This window comes from Leuciscus leuciscus (assembly GCF_965113295.1).
Source record: "Leuciscus leuciscus genome assembly, contig: SUPER_11_unloc_1, whole genome shotgun sequence".
Taxonomy (NCBI): Eukaryota; Metazoa; Chordata; class Actinopteri; order Cypriniformes; family Leuciscidae; genus Leuciscus; species Leuciscus leuciscus.
The window spans coordinates 1,982,864-2,003,121 of NW_028118546.1; the positions used below are offsets into that span (position 1 = coordinate 1,982,864).

General features: G+C 36.7%; 1 protein-coding gene and 1 long non-coding RNA gene across 2 annotated transcripts in view; one reads left to right on the forward strand and one right to left on the reverse strand.

Moving 5' to 3' along the window:
* The window catches only part of LOC309510013 (uncharacterized protein), a gene marked incomplete at its 3' end in the record, with an annotated part of 1,894,646 nt that overhangs the window by 1,809,767 nt on the left and 64,621 nt on the right, over positions 1–20,258 (reverse strand). The gene's annotated exons all lie outside the window — the stretch shown is intronic.
* LOC309510033 lies at positions 6,776–7,217 on the forward strand. The gene is made up of 3 exons (XR_014210149.1): positions 6,776–6,832; positions 6,916–6,983; positions 7,081–7,217. It is a non-coding gene; the product is annotated as an uncharacterized lncRNA (long non-coding RNA).

A 20,258-nucleotide genomic window follows, 5' to 3' on the forward strand; every position in this document is an offset into this window, starting at 1 on the left:
GTTGTACTTTATGGTCCAGGACCAGTGGTATAACTTTTGCCAAGCGTGTCAGAGGTTCTGGGTTCTATTCCGCAAAAAATATTTTCCTCATCAAAATCTATTATGTTTATCAGTGGTTGTACATCAAGCAGGGACACGTTTGTGTGCATTTTGTTTTAAAAGTAACCATATTTGCAGTCAAGTCACACTTAAAACATCTAACGTTAGTTTACCACTTGGAAAATGATAGGCCCTATCATTTTCCAAGTGGACACTGGTTTTGATGAGTGTCTGTTTCAGGAGATGATCACACGGAGGTTGCTGTTTATATCGTTTTTTTTTTACCAGGTATGTATTCTTACATTTTTAAGACAGAATTAGGAATTGAATTTAACACAACTTTGTTAGTGTTGGTATAAAACAATTCCAAGTAAGGGCTTTTGAGTTCGTTTTTCTCAATCGAGTTGGTACATTTCTCCAAACTCAGGTAACAGCTCTCAAAACAGTAAACACAGCAAACTAAACACACTCTTATGTTGGTGAAACAGTTAAGTATTCACTGCACAATGAAACACAGCATTTTATTCTAGTAATGCATTTATTAAAATTCAATATTAACATCAAAACTAAAAGTGTGTTCTCTGTTCATTTGATAACAAATTCAGCTGAAGATACACAAAGAAATAAATGAAAATACATGTTTTTCATTAAGTACTTTAATGAGGAGTTCAGGTGTATTACAATGAGTTGTCACCCCACAAAAAAAATTATGCAAATAAGTACATAGGTAAATAAATAAAATTTACTGCATTCATTGAATCAATTAATTTATTGATAATGCCTCTCAATTACATCTGGCCAGAGAAATTCATCAACATCACAGCAAATATTTTCACGAGTCATGCATCGTGGGAAAAAATGCCTTGAATGCTGTATCCATCCTTGACATGCTTGTGCCCCAATATCTCCACTGTCCTCTTCCATCGCTTGAAGACTTACTTGGTTGTAAGGGTTGTGATCATGTACCTTCCATCTCCAAGAGGAGAATAACTCCTCAATTGGATTCAAGAAAGGAGAATATGGTGGAAGGAACACCATCCTGAAATGTGGGTGTGGGTGATTCTCAAACCATTCTCGCACTAGTGCTGAATGGTGGAATTGGACATTGTCCCAAACAACTACAAAATTCCGCACCATTTGCTCCTGATCACCCTGCGGAAAGAGGATTTCATTGAGGAGGTTAAAAAAAAATGTAGGAGCCTTGCCATGTTGTATGGTCCCAAGACAGCATTGTGTGCCACAACACCAGTTGTAGAAGTTGTGGCACAGAGAGTGATGTTGCCCCCTCGTTGTCCAGGGACATTGACTATAGCACGATGGCCAATCACATTTCTCCCTCTTATCCTTTTTTTTGTGAAGATTGAAGCCTGCTTCATCAATATATAGGTACTCATAATGAGTTGCACTGCTATCCAACTCCAAGATTCTCTAGAGTAAAAAGAACACATGGTACAATACAGTAAGTTAGTGTTTTACAGTAATGGCATTGATTGCAGTCAATACTACTGTGAAACTGTTGCTGAAGTTTGAGTTCACACTTTGAAGCAGCAGTATACATAGATATGCTTAAATCTCTTCACTTACAGTAGCATGGAATAGTTTATGGACACATACTTAAAATTCAGGAAATATATATCTTTGTGTTGACAGTAAAAGTGCAGTAATTGGGTTGCACTTGAACAAACTGGAATTGCAACTCCTTCACTCTAACGGAGTTCCTCTCAAAGGGCACTTTGTATACTTGTTTCATTCGGATTGCATTTCTCCTTAGAACACGATCAATTGTGGAGAGACTGCATTGGTGGATATTGTGGAACAATTGATTGTCCTGTGTTATTCTTTGCTGAATTTCTTTGAGGTGGAGGGTGTTGTTCTGGACCACCATGTCAACAATGGCATGCTCTTGTTCAATTGAAAGGAGTCTTGTTGGTCCACCTGAATGTTCTCTAACTTCAAATCTGAAAAATATTTGGACAAGCAGAAACATTTACTGTAGAAATCTAGACCTGTGTCAAACAAGACTACATGGACTCTCATTGCAGAAGTAGAATGATATAGTTACTTACCGGTTTTCCCTCTGAAATGTGCGGATAATTGAAGCCACTGTGGATCTGTTTAAATTGGACTGAACTCTCTGCCCAGCTTCTCTCAGTGAGAGACCAGGATTTATGATATGGTCAATAAGTGTTGCTCCGATTTCATTTGAAACAAGTGTGTACCCTATCCTTCTACCTCTCCTCCCTCCTCTTACAGCTTGCCCTCCTCTTACACCTTGCGCTCCTCTTCCTCTCTGTCCATCTCTTCTTATATTTTCTACTCTTTCTCTTTCCACTATACCATTGCCCTCCAATCTATCCATCTCTTTCTCCCTCTACTTCCTACATCTCTTCCTACATCCTCAGCTCTTCTTTCTCTTTCTCCTACATCCTCAGCTCTTCTTTCTCTTTCTCCTACATCCTCAGCTCTTCTTTCTCTTTCTCCTACATCCTCAGCTCTTCTTTCTCTTTGTCCTACATCCTCAGCTCTTCTTTCTCTTTCTCCTATATCCTCAGCTCTTCTTTCTCTTTCTCCTATATCCTCAGCTCTTCTTTCTCTTTCTCCTACATCCTCAGCTCTTCTTTCTCTTTCTCCTACATCCTCAGCTCTTCTTTCTCTTTCTCCTATATCCTCAGCTCTTCTTTCTCTTTCTCCTACATCCTCAGCTCTTCTTTCTCTTTCTCTTTCTCCTACATCCTCAGCTCTTCTTTCTCTTTCTCCTACATCCTCAGCTCTTCTTTCTCTTTCTCCTATATCCTCAGCTCTTCTTTCTCTTTCTCCTACATCCTCAGCTCTTCTTTCTCTTTCTCCTACATCCTCAGCTCTTCTTTCTCTTTCTCCTATATCCTCAGCTCTTCTTTCTCTTTCTCCTACATCCTCAGCTCTTCTTTCTCTTTCTCCTATATCCTCAGCTCTTCTTTCTCTTTCTCCTATATCCTCAGCTCTTCTTTCTCTTTCTCCTACATCCTCAGCTCTTCTTTCTCTTTCTCCTACATCCTCAGCTCTTCTTTCTCTTTCTCCTACATCCTCAGCTCTTCTTTCTCTTTCTCCTATATCCTCAGCTCTTCTTTCTCTTTCTCCTACATCCTCAGCTCTTCTTTCTCTTTCTCCTACATCCTCAGCTCTTCTTTCTCTTTCTCCTACATCCTCAGCTCTTCTTTCTCTTTCTCCTATATCCTCAGCTCTTCTTTCTCTTTCTCCTACATCCTCAGCTCTTCTTTCTCTTTCTCCTACATCCTCAGCTCTTCTTTCTCTTTCTCCTATATCCTCAGCTCTTCTTTCTCTTTCTCCTACATCCTCAGCTCTTCTTTCTCTTTCTCTTTCTCCTACATCCTCAGCTCTTCTTTCTCTTTCTCCTACATCCTCAGCTCTTCTTTCTCTTTCTCCTATATCCTCAGCTCTTCTTTCTCTTTCTCCTACATCCTCAGCTCTTCTTTCTCTTTCTCCTACATCCTCAGCTCTTCTTTCTCTTTCTCCTACATCCTCAGCTCTTCTTTCTCTTTCTCCTATATCCTCAGCTCTTCTTTCTCTTTCTCCTACATCCTCAGCTCTTCTTTCTCTTTCTCCTACATCCTCAGCTCTTCTTTCTCTTTTTCTTTCTCCTACATCCTCAGCTCTTCTTTCTCTTTCTCTTTCTCCTACATCCTCAGCTCTTCTTTCTCTTTCTCCTACATCCTCAGCTCTTCTTTCTCTTTCTCCTACATCCTCAGCTCTTCTTTCTCTTTCTCTTTCTCCTACATCCTCAGCTCTTCTTTCTCTTTCTCCTACATCCTCAGCTCTTCTTTCTCTTGCTGCTTCATCCTTAGCTCTTCTTTCTCTTTCTCTTTCTCCTACATCCTCAGCTCTTCTTTCTCTTTCTCCTACATCCTCAGCTCTTCTTTCTCTTTCTCCTACATCCTCAGCTCTTCTTTCTCTTTCTCCTACATCCTCAGCTCTTCTTTCTCTTTCTCCTACATCCTCAGCTCTTCTTTCTTTCTCCTACATCCTCAGCTCTTCTTTCTCTTTCTCCTACATCTTCAGCTCTTCTTTCTCTTTCTCCTACATCTTCAGCTCTTCTTGCTCCTTCTACATCTTCAGCTCTTCTTGCTCTTTCTCCATCTCCTCTTCCTCTTCTTCTCCCTCTACCCTGTCCACCACCTCTCACTCTTACACCTCTTCCTTTTCCACTGCTCATTCTTCTTCTTCTTATTTTTATTTTCTCCTCATTCGTCTTCTTTGTTGTTTTTCTCTTCCCCTTTTGTAGTTGTTGTAATTAAGACAGCTGTGTGAACAATTAGGAAATTGGCTTTTTCTGTGTTGAGTGGATTACTAACTCATCAGATATGAGTTTTAGGATTTTGAGGATGAGGATTTTTTTATCATTGGATTTGTATTTTTATAAGAGCCTTTGTTATTGATTATTATGGATCTATAGGCTGACGTTGTCATACTCAGATTCTAGTCAGAATACTTCCCGACCTCAAATGTTGTGGGCAGGGCTAAGTTCGGCTGGCATCCAGGCTAATGGATCTACTGATTTTAATGATTTTTTTTACATTTATAATCAGATTTTGCATTAATGATCCATTTACAGTTTTTTTCAGTTGCTTACACACTAAAATTAAAACTTTCCCACAATTAGCAAAACATTACACTCACGGAGCAAAACACCGGCCTAGATTTGCACGATTGTAAGCACATGGTCCGCTTCACACTTTTTGCAAAACATTACACACAGTGATTTGCAAAACAATAAACACACTTGTATACATTTGACAATAGTTGTTTTTGGAAACAATTGTGGACCATGTAATAAACCACGGACTAATACTGAGGAAGGTTACAGTTTTTTTCAATTGCTTAAGCACAATTTTGAAAACAGGGCTCGGTTTTTCACACCCCTTCACACAATTAGCACAACACTACACCAAAGTAGCACAACACCTCAGATCATTTGCAAAATGGAACACTTTCGTCAAAACTATACAATGTCTTATAAAACCTTATTTTGTTGTCATAACATAAACAACCATCATAATGGTCTAATTCTGTTTGAATCAGTTACACACTCCTGTGCTCAACTTAAAACACTTTTAGCATTTACACAGAGAGAGTGTAAAAATATATTCACCAACACCACATGATGTTTTGCAAAAAGTGTGAAGCTGACCATGTGCTTACAATCGTGCAAATCTCGGCCGGAGTTTTGCTCCGTGACTGTAAGGTTTTGCTAATTGTGGGAAAGTTTTAATTTTAGTGTGTAAGCAATTGAAAAAAAACTGTAACTTCAGGAGGGATTCTTCCCTTCGACACTTCCTTACAGCAAGTCACTCCAACTCTAGTGGGCCGACGATCTGAAAGAGAGACAGAGATTGGAATCTCCAAAGCACTTATACTGTACTGTATACAGTATGTGTGAAAACAAGACGATCTTGATCTTGATAAGGGCTCCATCAAAGAAAACTGTGCTATAGCTAAATGCAATCTGTTATGGATTCACCATCAGCAGAGAACCTTCTCCCTACTCTTGATTGGCGGGACCCCCGTAGAGAGGGTGAGAGGCTTCAAATATGTTGAAATAAACATCTCTGAGAACTTGACCTGATCTGTACATGTACAAGCCAAGTTCCCAGGTGAATAAAGCCAGACAACAACTGTACCATCTACGACAGCTGAGGAAATTCAGGGTCTCTCAAGCAATCCTGAAAACTTTCTATTCAGCAACAATAGAAAGCGTACAAACTCAATGTATTTCAGTGTGTTATGGGAACTGCACTAATCAGGACTGTAAAGCTCTGCAGAGAGTATATAGGGCACTTAGCTGAGTACATCACAGGGTCTGCTCTCCCCTTTCTGCATGACATCTATCTCAAATCATGCAGAAATACAGCTGTCACAGTTTTTCTTGATTGCTTAAATACTTTAACCAGGCTTTAGAACTAAAATTTCAAAACCATAACGCCATTTATCAAAAAGCACACCCATTTCCCGAAACTATAAACACGATTCCCCTGTTTTGACACATGAGTCAGATTTGTTGAACTGTCACTATAAACTCTACACACAAATCCCTTCATTTCTCATTGCCTACACCATGTTGTCATTTAGAAAGCATTAGTATTCAATATCAGATGTAGATGGGAGTGGAGGAAGAGGTGAAGGAAGAGGATGAGGAAGGTGAAGGGCAAGGGCAAGGAGACAAGACACTCTAGTTGCCCATGTCTTTGTCCATGGTATGACTATGAGGGAGGCTGGGATACGAGTATGGCCAAATTTGAGTCGCTTCACCGTCGCCTCAATCACAAGAACCTTCCGGGAGAAAAACAGGTACAGGAGATTTACTTCAGACTGCTCTGTAACTTTTGAGAGCTGTACTATGTGCTGTTACAACACATACATGTACTGTCGCTGTTGCACTATACTGTAATAAAAAGAAATGCATCAAATTGCCTCACATATAGATAGAGATAGAGCAACCACAAGCAACATAACTTACCAGTTTTGGAAATGTTGTTTTAAATGTATTGCACCAGTGTGTAAGACTATGTTGTAGTGTGTGTGATGTCTGAGGGCAAAGTTTGGTTTTTCAGCAAGAGTGAATGGTTTTGAGTGTAGAGCTTCATTTTGACCTGAAAATAAGATGTTTGGGGAATTGGGTGAGATGTTATAGATTTGTGTTTACTGTTTTGAGAATATGTGTTTAAGCAATCGAGCAAAACTGTAAACTGATTGGATACAAGCATCAGAATGCTCTGAGTCCGTGTGTGGATGCTATAGTGTAAGCTCTCTCTACACACATTTCACAGTTTTATATGCCTGATATTGTGTTCATTTCAGTGGTACTGTATATCTGTCCTGCAGATTCTACACAGAGAAAGACAAGTACTGCTCTGATCCAACAGCGCGCTGGATTCAATTCAGACTGAAAGGTACGAGCCTATATTAATATGACATCTTAATATGATGCTTGTGTATTGATAAAAAATAAAATTAAAAAAACGTATAACATGATCATCTTTCCTTCAGGTCTGAAGGAGATTGAGGACTGAGCCAATGGAGGCCTAAAGATGCCGCAAATCTATCTATATCAATTTATTCAAATAGAATATATATGTTTATTTAGGCAAAAAAGGTCCCATTAGACCCCTTTAGCTTATGTGAAAGTTAAAAGAAGTTTCACTTAATTGCTTTGTTTTATCTCCTTTAAATTTGAAATGCACTTTTGGTGGAAAAATGACACTGCTTACTTACATCCAGCCTTTTCTCTGTAACAGTTTGTACTGTATTTAATCATATTTAAGCTAGATCATTAAAGAAATATGTGACCCTGGATCACAAAACCAGTCACAAGTCGCACGGGTATATTTGTGGCAATAGCCAACAACATATGGGTCAAAATTATGGATTTTTCTTTTATACCAAAAATCATCAGGATATTAAGTAAAGATCATGTTCCATGAAGATATTTTGTAAATTTCCTACCGTAAATATATAAAACATTTATTTTGTTTAGATTTTTTGCACCCTCAGATTCCAGATTTTCAAATAGCTGTATCTCAGACAAATATTGTCCTATTGTCCTTTTTGTCCCAATTAAAAAAAAAATTTGACCCATGTGACTGGTTTTGTGGTCCAGGTTCACATATAAATCCTCGTGTTATTAAGAATCAGAATTACTTTCTCTCTTCTTCTCACTTATAATGATACTATTGCTTCCGAGTCCTTTTTGAGGTTAAAAAAAAAAAGAGCCAGTCCCCATTGACTGTAATTGAATGGGAAAAAAGATAACAGCATACTAATATTTTGCAGATTATAAGAGAATTTTCGTTTTTGGGTGAAACATTTGTATGTACTAATTAATTGTGTTACAGTAATAGAAAGTTCGCCCTCTAGTGGAGAACAGCACCTAATGCACAGAGTAGGTTATGCAATTTATCAGCCAAAAAACTCTCAACCAGTGTTTATTTGGCTTAGCAAATAAACAAATGAAACATGTTATGGGATAGATTCACAAGCAAAGGCATAAACAGAAATAAACTTTTTTTTTTTTACTTTGCATAGGCTACTGTACGCACACATCCCCAAACAAGACGTTAAAAAACAAAAAGGGTAATATTGGGAAGTTATATAGAATCCGTGTATCATTCGTTCAGTCGTTTTTTGAATTAATATTGAATATAGAAAAATGAGAAAACGGTTCCTTTTTCGTTTTTTCATTTTTTACAAAAAAACAAGAATTCAGCTGGATTTCTCGTTTTTCGTTCTCAGTTAGAAAAATGAATAAACAGCTTGAATATTCGATTTCTACACGTGGGCGGGAATTAAACGCCCCTTTCCTCTGATTTGTCAGCCGAATATCAAACTGTTCCGTCATCAGTTCTGCACAGCAGAATAAGAGTCCTCCGTTGTGCGGATTCTTAACGTATTTATTGCAACTACATTTAATTTTTTTCTCATCAAACCACCAGACTAACGGGTCCGTGTACGTTTTGATAGTTTGTTTTCCAATTTGAAATGAAATAAGCAGAAACGAGAAAACGGCCCCTTTATTCGTTTTTTCGTTTTTTTTAAAAAAAACGAAAAAACGAGATTTCGGCTTGAGTTTTCGTTTTTTAGTTCACAGGCAAAAAACGAATAAATGACTTCAAAATTCGTTTTCCACATGTGGGCGGCCTGACACGCCCCCTTCCGCCGATTGGTCAAGCAAATCTGAGCATGTGACGTCATCAGTTGTCGCTCCGGTCAGGTCTGCTCAACAAAATAATAGTCCTCTACTATGGCTACAGATTCTTAAACTGTACAGGGCAGGTCCTACTGGGCTTTCTTCTGTGCAACTTTACACGTTTCACAGAAATATTTACATCAGAAATATTAATTATTAGTCTGCCACCAGCCCGTTTTATGTAGCTGTGCGGAGTTAAATCTGCTGACAGCGCCGAGCGGGAGACGCTCACTGACCAATGTTCTGTCAGCAGTCAGAACTTTTCTTTTAGACGCTCCGTTTTGCCACGGGATGGTGATTGCAAATACTGTAATGCCAATCGGCTGAGGGTGGGTACCAATGATGGTGAAATACATTTTTACTGAAGCTGTAATCATAGCCGCGACCCGCGAGAATGAGACAGATGATTGACAGGACGATAGCGAAGGCAATTAAAGGCGCAAGATAACTTCTGTTAACAAAAACATAAATAAAAAAAAAGTTTAATATAAGTGACTTTGTCTTTGTTTTATTGTTTTTGTTGGTTTTAATCAAATCATTGTGAACCACAAACTGAGCCTTCGTTTTAAAGGGCAATTTCCAAATATATTTAATTTTTTTGTTATAATATGGGTATTTTATAATACAGCATAAATAAAAACAAACACACGTAATATGTATGCCTATAGGCAAAACACCACAGTTTTTTGGTTTTGTTTGTGTGAACTTTTATCCCCAACCATATTTCTTCATGGGCTCCACGCCAGGGGTCACGCTCAGCACCCCTACTTCCCATGGTAGCCTACTAACTGTAATTATGCTGACCCAGTTTATATGTAAAATCTTTGGTATATGTAATATCTAAAAACACTTTACAGTGTGATGGAAATAAACTTTTCTTAAAGCGTGTTGTATATCACCACAGATTTATTGACACCCTTCTATCTGTGTTGTATACTGAAATAGACAATTGTCCTGCAGAATGATGAGGTTTTTTGTAATAACACAATTATACCATAAAAAAAAAAAAAATATATATATATATATATATATATATATATATATATATATATATATATATATATATATATATACAGTGCATAATTTGTAAAGTGGGAGGTCCCGGAGCGCAGAGGGGGTGTGGATCCGGCCACTCAAAACGGGGGTTGGAGGTAACAGAACAAAAAAAAAAAAAAAAAAAAAAATACACTGCCTACGTAGCTTCTCTGCAGGGACAGCGCCAGAGAATTGTTAACGCATGTGCTGAGTGGGTGCTAGATCATTGACGGGGAGCTGCGCAAAACTTGGCCACTAAATATTTAATATTCAGTTATGTTAATGATCACAATTACAGTTTTAATTTGATTAAATTGAACAAGCGCAACATTCAGCATTCAATCAAATAGGCCTATTCTAAAAGATGTAGGCTATTATTAATAATAATGTTATTTCAACACAATATCTCGTTATTTCGAAATAATATGTGTGCGTGCATCCGGTGACGCGTGTATTGATTTTTATTAATAAACAAGTGTTTTCTCTAAAAGTGTCGACTCGGCTGCAAAGATGAAGTTGACGATCGCCATCTCCGTGTGAACGCGCTTATAGAGAGAAATGCACATAAATAAGCCTAATGGATTACATAATCAGAAAGTAGCCTTTTTCTTTTTTCGTTTTGAATTATTTCGTTTAAAGACATTTCAAGCTTTGTGTATTTGATGTATTTGTCATGTCTGTGTGAGGCATACACTGAGTTTCGTTAAGTTAGGATCGCGCGGGCGCCTCCGTTATATTTGTTTCATAGGCCTATTCATTAAATACAGGCAATTGGTTGATGAAAAATTGATTAAAATTAAGATACAATTTATACAAAACGAAATTCACTTTAAAGAAAGGCTTTCTACAAAACAACTTCAACTTCAACGGTCAAAATCATGTCTGACCCGCTCCATGTCTCATATTGCGCATCCTATCTTACTCGGTCGTGCTGTTCACTTTTCATAAATCAACATAAATGGAAGAAAAAATAAAAATAACATTATAATATTTTAACAAATATGAAACTAAATGCGCTTTTTTAATGGCTACAATAGTACGCCTACATACTCTCTATTTGTACAAATTTCTGCACATTCATTTAATTCTGAATTTTGCAAACACAAGTTGAAAGGCATTTGTTCAAATCAAGTTCACGGATAATTGTGCGTGCATTTATTAATCATTATGATACTAAAATCCTAACAAATAGGCTATGCTATGTACAAAAAATCAGATGAGCCCATAATATGAACGCATTTACACGTTAAGCATTTTCCTCCCATAGAAAAACATTATCGCTTAATGTGGCTTAATGCAGATTAGAATGTCCCCTTATTATGTCGAAATAACAAGATATTATGTCGATACTAGGCTACTGTGTCCACCGTGGTCTCCTTTTTGATCAGCGGGAACGATTTTTGCTTTTTTGGGATCTGACTGTCCAGCGTATTTGAAAAAGTTAAGCAAACTTTCCTGTCTTTTTGACATTTTTCCCCTGAGTGAAACGATCGAGGCTAACAGCAATCTCAACTCGTACAACAAGCGCGCAAGTCATGTGTCACAAACATTGAACACTACACAAACAGGAAAATTATTATTTATTTTTTTCATTTAGGCAATTCATTTTAGTGACACAGGAGGTGCCGGATCCAATAAAAAAGGTTCCGGATCCAATGTCGGAGGTGACGGAACATGTTCCGGCGTGTTCCGGCTCAAATTAAGCCCTATATATATATATATATATATATATGTGTGTGTGTGTGTGTGTGTATGTATATATGTGTAAAGGCAGGATCACCTACTGGTGGAACCTAAACGGAAGTCCAGTCCTGGCTGTATAATCAAACAATAAAAACGAGAAACAATGCATGCCATCAAGAACATTTATTGATTCCACAGGAACTTGATCCAGTTTCCCCCATTTTTACTAATAACTACTTTGTGTTAATTAACTACTTTCCGTTTGGGTTTCACCAGTAGGTGATCCTGCCTTTACACATATACATATACATATACATATACATATACATGTACACACACACACACACACACACACACACACACACACACACACACACACACACACACACACACACACACACACACACATATATATATATATATTTTCATGGTATAATTATGTAATCTGCTTATTGTGAGCCTAAATGAGTAAATTGGTATTCAATCATTATCAGGCTGACTTGCCACCAACTACTGGTGTTTTTTTATATATTGAAAGTAGTGTTTCATGTTGTCACTTCACATTTAATAGCCTCTTAGAATGAAATTGCTATGCAAATTCACAGTGCCTCCTTTGAGCTGCATTAGACAGTGTGTAATGTACATCTAAATGCAGGGTCAGATTCTGCTTCTGTGCCACCTATACTGCAAAGCTGGGTGTTTGTTCATACAGAGTTCATCAGAGAGCCTAAAGCCTCTTATGTTGTTGATTTATATTTCAAACAACAATTCAACATTTGCTCACAATGTTTTTCTTACAAAAAACCTCATCATTCTGCAGGACAATTGTCTATTTCAGTATACAACACAGATAGAAGGGTGTCAATAAATCTGTGGTGATATACAACACGCTTTAAGAAAAGTTTATTTCCATCACACTGTAAAGTGTTTTTAGATATTACATATACCAAAGATTTTACATATAAACTGGGTCAGCATAATTACAGTTAGTAGGCTACCATGGGAAGTAGGGGTGCTGAGCGTGACCCCTGGCGTGGAGCCCATGAAGAAATATGGTTGGGGATAAAAGTTCACACAAACAAAACCAAAAAACTGTGGTGTTTTGCCTATAGGCATACATATTACGTGTGTTTGTTTTTATTTATGCTGTATTATAAAATACCCATATTATAACAAAAAAATTAAATATATTTGGAAATTGCCCTTTAAAACGAAGGCTCAGTTTGTGGTTCACAATGATTTGATTAAAACCAACAAAAACAATAAAACAAAGACAAAGTCACTTATATTAAACTTTTTTTTTATTTATGTTTTTGTTAACAGAAGTTATCTTGCGCCTTTAATTGCCTTCGCTATCGTCCTGTCAATCATCTGTCTCATTCTCGCGGGTCGCGGCTATGATTACAGCTTCAGTAAAACTGTATTTCACCATCATTGGTACCCACCCTCAGCCGATTGGCATTACAGTATTTGCAATCACCATCCCGTGGCAAAACGGAGCGTCTAAAAGAAAAGTTCTGACTGCTGACAGAACATTGGTCAGTGAGCGTCTCCCGCTCGGCGCTGTCAGCAGATTTAACTCCGCACAGCTACATAAAACGGGCTGGTGGCAGACTAATAATTAATATTTCTGATGTAAATATTTCTGTGAAACGTGTAAAGTTGCACAGAAGAAAGCCCAGTAGGACCTGCCCTGTACAGTTTAAGAATCTGTAGCCATAGTAGAGGACTATTATTTTGTTGAGCAGACCTGACCGGAGCGACAACTGATGACGTCACATGCTCAGATTTGCTTGACCAATCGGCGGAAGGGGGCGTGTCAGGCCGCCCACATGTGGAAAACGAATTTTGAAGTCATTTATTCGTTTTTTGCCTGTGAACTAAAAAACGAAAACTCAAGCCGAAATCTCGTTTTTTCGTTTTTTTTAAAAAAACGAAAAAACGAATAAAGGGGCCGTTTTCTCGTTTCTGCTTATTTCATTTCAAATTGGAAAACAAACTATCAAAACGTACACGGACCCTAACGAATGTCTCGACACAACCCGTACCGGGGAATAGCCTAGATAGGGCTTTCTTCTGTGTATATATAAATTCACCTACGATTTGCATCAGCTGGCTATATGGGCAGGATAAATGACGGCTGTTAGCCTATCATTGTCGCACTCGCCCAGTAATTAAAAAAATATATATTATAAATTAAGATATAGGCCTAAAACAATATAATTAGTTGTAAATTAAATATTTTTAACACTATGCAAAAAGAAAAGAATAATGCATTGACTATATAATTGGCCTATATTAACGTTAACGTATAAACTGTCATTCAGACTGACTAGCCTATCTAACAACTGGAGAAGTTTTATGATGTAGGCCTTGTGTTTTATTAAAATGTTTTATCATTTATATCTCTAGGATGCGCGCTTGTGCGTGGCGCGCCGGGTCATGTTAAGAGGGAAACGCGCGCGTCACATCGTTGTAAAAAAAAGCATATTCATAAATAGTGTAAAAGACCGGTAAATAAAATACAACATTAACATTATAAACACTATTAATAACATAATATGCGTATTTTAACGAGAAACTGAAACTGTACAGAGCAGACGTTGGTTTCGGGCATCTCTTATTCGTCCAGTAGGCCTAGCCTATCCATATTTGCAATGTAACATTTGGATGCTAATTAATAATGTAAAAAAGTCTTCGTACTTCATTCGAGTCCCAATAGGCCTACACGTAAATCAGCATCTCCACAGCAAGGGAAATTAGTTTGGAATGTCAACAGACCGATTAAGCAGAATAACGTTTTATATGTTTGGTTGACTGTGATTTATTTTAATAACGAACAGGCTGCGACACCCGACATCACTTGGATGTGTTGCTCAACAGGGGATTTAATAGCTACTGTCGTTTTCTCATTTTTCTATATTCAATATTAATTCAAAAACCGACTGAACGAATGATACACGGATTCTATATAACTTCCCAATATTACCCTTTTTGTTTTTTAACGTCTTGTTTGGGGATGTGTGCGTACAGTAGCCTATGCAAAGTAAAAAAAAAAAAAGTTTATTTCTGTTTATGCCTTTGCTTGTGAATCTATCCCATAACATGTTTCATTTGTTTATTTGCTAAGCCAAATAAACACTGGTTGAGAGTTTTTTGGCTGATAAATTGCATAACCTACTCTGTGCATTAGGTGCTGTTCTCCACTAGAGGGCGAACTTTCTATTACTGTAACACAATTAATTAGTATACTACATACAAATGTTTCACCCCAAAACGAAAATTCTCTTATAATCTGCAAAATAATAGTATGCTGTTATCTTTTTTCCCATTCAATTACAGTCAATGGGGACTGGCTCTTTTTTTTTTAACCTCAAAAAGGACTCGGAAATATGACATTTACCCTCAATGGCCCAGTAGTAGCCTTCAAATACGTGAGCAGAAGTTATGTTTAAATGCTGTGAATTTCAGTTTATCCTTCATTCTAACTTTTGCCTTAAAGGGGTCATATAATGCCATTTTTGTACAAGCTAATATGATTATTTAGGGTCTAAATTAAAAGTTTGTAATATACTTTATTTAAAAATTCTCATTAGTATTGTAAGAAAACACTAATTTTACCTGGTCAAAAACAGCTCACGCCGTTTAAGTGCATGTGTCTTTAAATGATAATGAGCTTTGCTCACCCCGCCCCTCTGCTCTGTGCGCACACCGTTTGTAACACAATAACACAATAACCATAACGCGTTGTTCATTATAAACGTGGGATTATGAATTATATTGAGAACGTTGTACATAGAAAACATGCCGTAATGTACCCTGAGTGTAAACAGCCGCATTCATCGTGAAGCGTGCAAGCGATTTGCAAAGATTAATATAAAGATTAATATAAAGGTTAATAAAACGTTACACTCCCTTCGAAATGTATATTCAAATATTGGATTCAATCTTTTTGTCAACTTGTTTTATTTCAATTAGGACAGGTTTTTTAATTTTAATTTTATTTTTTTAGATCTGATTGATTGTAGACCTCTTTATCTGAGCTTATGCACCTAATTTTTTTAACCAAAAAAATACATTATTCTTGTGTAATTTTAGCAATATTGCATAAAATGTAAAATGTTTCTGTATACACTGTATCACACTAGTGTGCTTTACCAGGAATTTAGTTTTGAAATGCTTTTATTTTGTACAAATGGAACAAAGTCAGACTTGTGGTGCTCCCGGTCAAAATTGAACAGCCTACAAAAAGTACCTTTTGAATCTCTCATTATGCTATATTATCACCAAATATTAATTGGATTCAATCTTTTTGTCAGCTTGTTCTTCAAATTTAACTTCTTTAAATTAGTTTTTTTTTTAAGGTGTTTTGATTATTTTTTAAACTGACTGATTGTAAGCCTCATTAATCTGAGCTTATATTGGTCAAAAATGAACATCCATCGAAAATGAATGGTGAGATCGAAAATACATCAGACAATATATGTTTTCAAACATTTAGTGTTCAGGAGCATCATGTTCATGTTCACATAATTGCATGTGTGCTTGCAAAGATCTCGGAGGCCTCGGACCTGTGCATGCATGGATATGCACACTCTCACTACCGTGCACACACACACACACACACACACACACACACACACATGTACACAAACAAACTATTTTGAGTATTACAGGCTTTCTTTCTCACAGATCACTTTATCTTATCATCAGATCAATGAGGCCTACAATCAATCAGTTTCAAAAACAAATATGAAACCTGTCCTAATTGAAATAAAACAAGTTGTCAAAAACATTGAATCCAATATTTGGTGATATAGCATAACGAGCGATTTACAAGCAATTTTTTGTAATTTATTTTTGACCGTGAACTCCACAAGTGTGACTTTGTTACATTTTGTACAAATAAAAGCATTTCAAAATAAACTTCCTAGTTAAATTTTAAAGCACATGTTGCGGAAAATTCTGTGTTTCTTATAATCATTCGTTTCCAAACTGTTTAATCATATGTTTCTGTGAGGTTTTCTAGCAGCTGAGGGAGGACAGGGAAGCGAGGGCCAATTTAGGTCGTAGATGAAGGCCTTTGGGTGTCTCAGGGACATAGAACAGTGTGACCTGTACCAGGGGGTAGAAACCAGTCCGAACTAGCTGAAGATAGGGGGTATCTTTCTGGAAATTTACAAGAAACCTGGAAGGAGGAGTTTTTGCCAAGAAACTGTATAAAATGTCTATGTTTTATTATGTCTAATAGGTATTCTATTTCAAAGCTGGGTGGCTGCGGCTTTTGTGAAAAGAATCCTCATTGAAATAAACCTTTTCTCTTTATTACAGTTTTGTCTCTTGAAAGTTTTCTTACACCTCTGATGCTGTTTGATATTAACTTCTGAAAATTGCCATTACACACACTTCTGTCATATTTTGTTGAATATTGACAAATTTATCCACAAATCAGGCTTTCATTACTCAAAAGCTGAGGTGCATGAGCTCAGATCGATGAGGTCTATAGGCCTATGATCAATCAGTTCCAAAAAGAAATAGAAAACCTGTGCCAATTGACAGACAAGTTGATAAAAAAGATTGAATCCAATATTTGGTGATAATATAGCATAACAAACGATTTACAAGCAATTTTTAAAAGGCCGGTCATTTTTGACCGAGTACACAAAAGGTGTTATAGGGTTTTCAACAAAGCACAAGGGTTAAGCTCTGCTTTATTGACTATTTAAGGTGAGCTAGTGAGAGTCTTGAATATAATCTCTCAGACACAAGCAGTGAAAGTTGAAGATCGACTGTGACAATGGAGACACAAAGGATCCTCATGAGGAGTTTGGCTGTTGTGGTTTTTTCATCTGTGATCTGGACAAAAATCTAAAAGCAAACTCATAATGAGAACACATTATTAGAAATGAATTTATTAGGATTAACCCCTTGAGATGAATCATCTAATTTTCGAGGGGGTTACGCCACATGTAAGTAACCATGTTTATTCTAATGCCTGATCTGTGATCAGTGATTTTTGATGTGTAATTATTCAAGTTCAGACAGATTATCTTTCTCTCAAAATCGTTCAATACTGTTTATGCATCAGTAAATCAAGCCAGTGACTAAAAGATCAACTTCACATTGTTTCTCTAAGTAGGATGAAAATAATATTTTTTTTAATTTTTAAATTATATACAGAATGCGATCAAAGAACGCTCCATTTCCAATCGGCCAAACTGAAAACCGCCCAGGCTAGAAAAAATGCCTTTTATTTCGACATTATGACAATTTTTGATGTAAAAATCATATTAACATTATAGGGTCACCCCAGGAAACATTATAAAATAATAACATAATCCAGTTCATGACCCCTTCAACACTGTGTTTTTTTTTTTACTAATTAAATTTGGATTAACTGAACCAATCCACTCTAATGCCCTTTCAAACAACCATCATGCATTAAAATAAGAAGATATAAACTCATTTGCAGTCTTGTGGTGAGAATTTCCATCTGTTGTTCTCTGAAATGATCACACACTTTCTGGACCGGCTGTGGTCTGTAGCTCAGATACAACAGCACATTTCACATTAGTGGTTCACTGTGGTAAAGCGCTATGTGTGGTTATAAATGTCCAGTGTGACTGACAACTATGAAAAACAAGATGTTGTTAATGGTCACTAAACTATATGGCATTAAAAACATTTAGGATGTTCAAAGGTCATTACCTAGACATCAGCCACAAGCAAATGCATCCAAAAGAGGTTTTATTAACAAAGTTCGGGAGGAGCACGTTCAGATAATTAACACAAGTGGAGAGCACTCAGCAATCAATGGTAAGAGGTATATATACACTCAGCAGTCTCGCCTCAATCCATTGACAGTTTTTGCAGCATCCCCCCACCACCCCTTCTCCACACTTCTAGTCCTAAACACTTACATACGGGGGGAGTACTCTGGATTCGGGCCGAACTCCGAGCTCGGAGCCCTCCCTCCGGAGAGCACGCCAAATACGCATTAAACTTTACCCCCTCAAATGTAAGTGTGAACTCATGAAAATAGTTTTACTTCTTTGTTTGTATATGCACTTCTTTAGAAATGTTGCTATTTACTTTTTTTTAACTGTTTGTAATCTCATCAAAAATTACAAATAGAAAACACATTGATAATAAATGTATCCATCAAGCCAATGTTGTTTAAAGTTTAGTCAGAAATTGGTGCTTTAATAATAATAATAATAATTCATTACATTTATATAGCGCTTTTCTCTGCACTCAAAGCGCTTTACATAGAAGGGGGGGAATCTCCTCAACCACCGCCAATGTGCAGCATCCACTTGGATGATGCGACGGCAGCCATATTGCGCCAGAACGCCCACCACACGCAGCTTACTGGTGGAGAGGAGACAGTGGATGCCACATAATCACAACAAGATCATTTGTTTTAACATATTCAATGCAAATTCAATAACTTGTTAATGTGTGTGAGTGCAAAACATGTTACTGTAAGTGTATAAAGAATTTTGAAATTATGATTTAACAAATATTATTCAGTGGTGTATAAATAACTTCCGTCAGTGTCCATTCCTCACGTCTCATCATAAAATGACCTAACTTTATTTCACCCTGGAAAGCAAAAAGAATGAGAATGTGATCAGCTTAAAGATAACTGAATCAAAATCAGAGTCAGAATGAGCTTTATTCGCCAAGTGTGCGCAAACACACAAGGAATTTGTTTTATTTTTTTCAGGAGCTCTTACATACATATTTATGACAAGAATTTTACCATTCCATAGTCAAAAATATGTCAAATTAGAGTATTTGCAGTTCTATGTTTGTTTATCAAATATAATTTCACTTACTCGCTTAAAAACTGTCTTATAGGATCATTTTCTCTGTCTCTCTCTCTCTCTTTGTGGTTTGTAGCCGTACAATAAACATAACATCACAGTCACGGTGTTAACACAGGAAACTGCAGTAGAGGATGATGTCAGTTACAATTGAATGTCACCTCAGGATGTCAGTTTACATTTAGAACTTGTAGATTGACAGTTCAGGCCAGTTTAATAAACGGATTGGAATCCTACCTTCACCTACAGTAGCCTACCTTACCTGTTTGAACTAATGGCCACTAGATGGCACTGTTTTAAATGTATTGTTTTCTTTTCACCACAATAACTATTCTACGGAGCCTATGGAAGCTTGTTTCCTCCACAGAATAAAAAATAAAAAAGGTAATTGTGACTTTTTATCTCGCAATTCTGTTTTTTCATCTCTATTTTTTATTTTTATAGAATTGCGAGATATTAAGTCGCAATTGTGTGTTATAAAGTCAGAATTGCGTGACACTGACATAAAGTCGTAATTGCATGTTATAAAGTCAGAATTGTGAGATATAACTTGCAATTGGACTTTATAACTCACAATTGTGACTTTATACACTGTAAAATCCACCATTGATTCTAACTAACACTTTTTAGTTAACTTTCCTTAATGTCTTAACTTAATTGTAAAAATCTAGTAATCTGTACTATTCACATACTAAGCTTTGTTTACTAAGAAAACCCAAGTTCAGATTAATTGATTAGTTTGAGTGTGGTTTTTGAGGCAGGGAAAATCTTAATGGACCTTTCACTTAATGGACTCTGTTTGCATTCACTCATTTCCCAAAGTCATCTTGAATGATGAAATTTGAATACAACTGATACATTTCATCACCTTCCTAAAATAATTGCCCAAGTCATTTTTGCAGGTTTCTCAGAAAACACAAAAAATTGAACCTAAC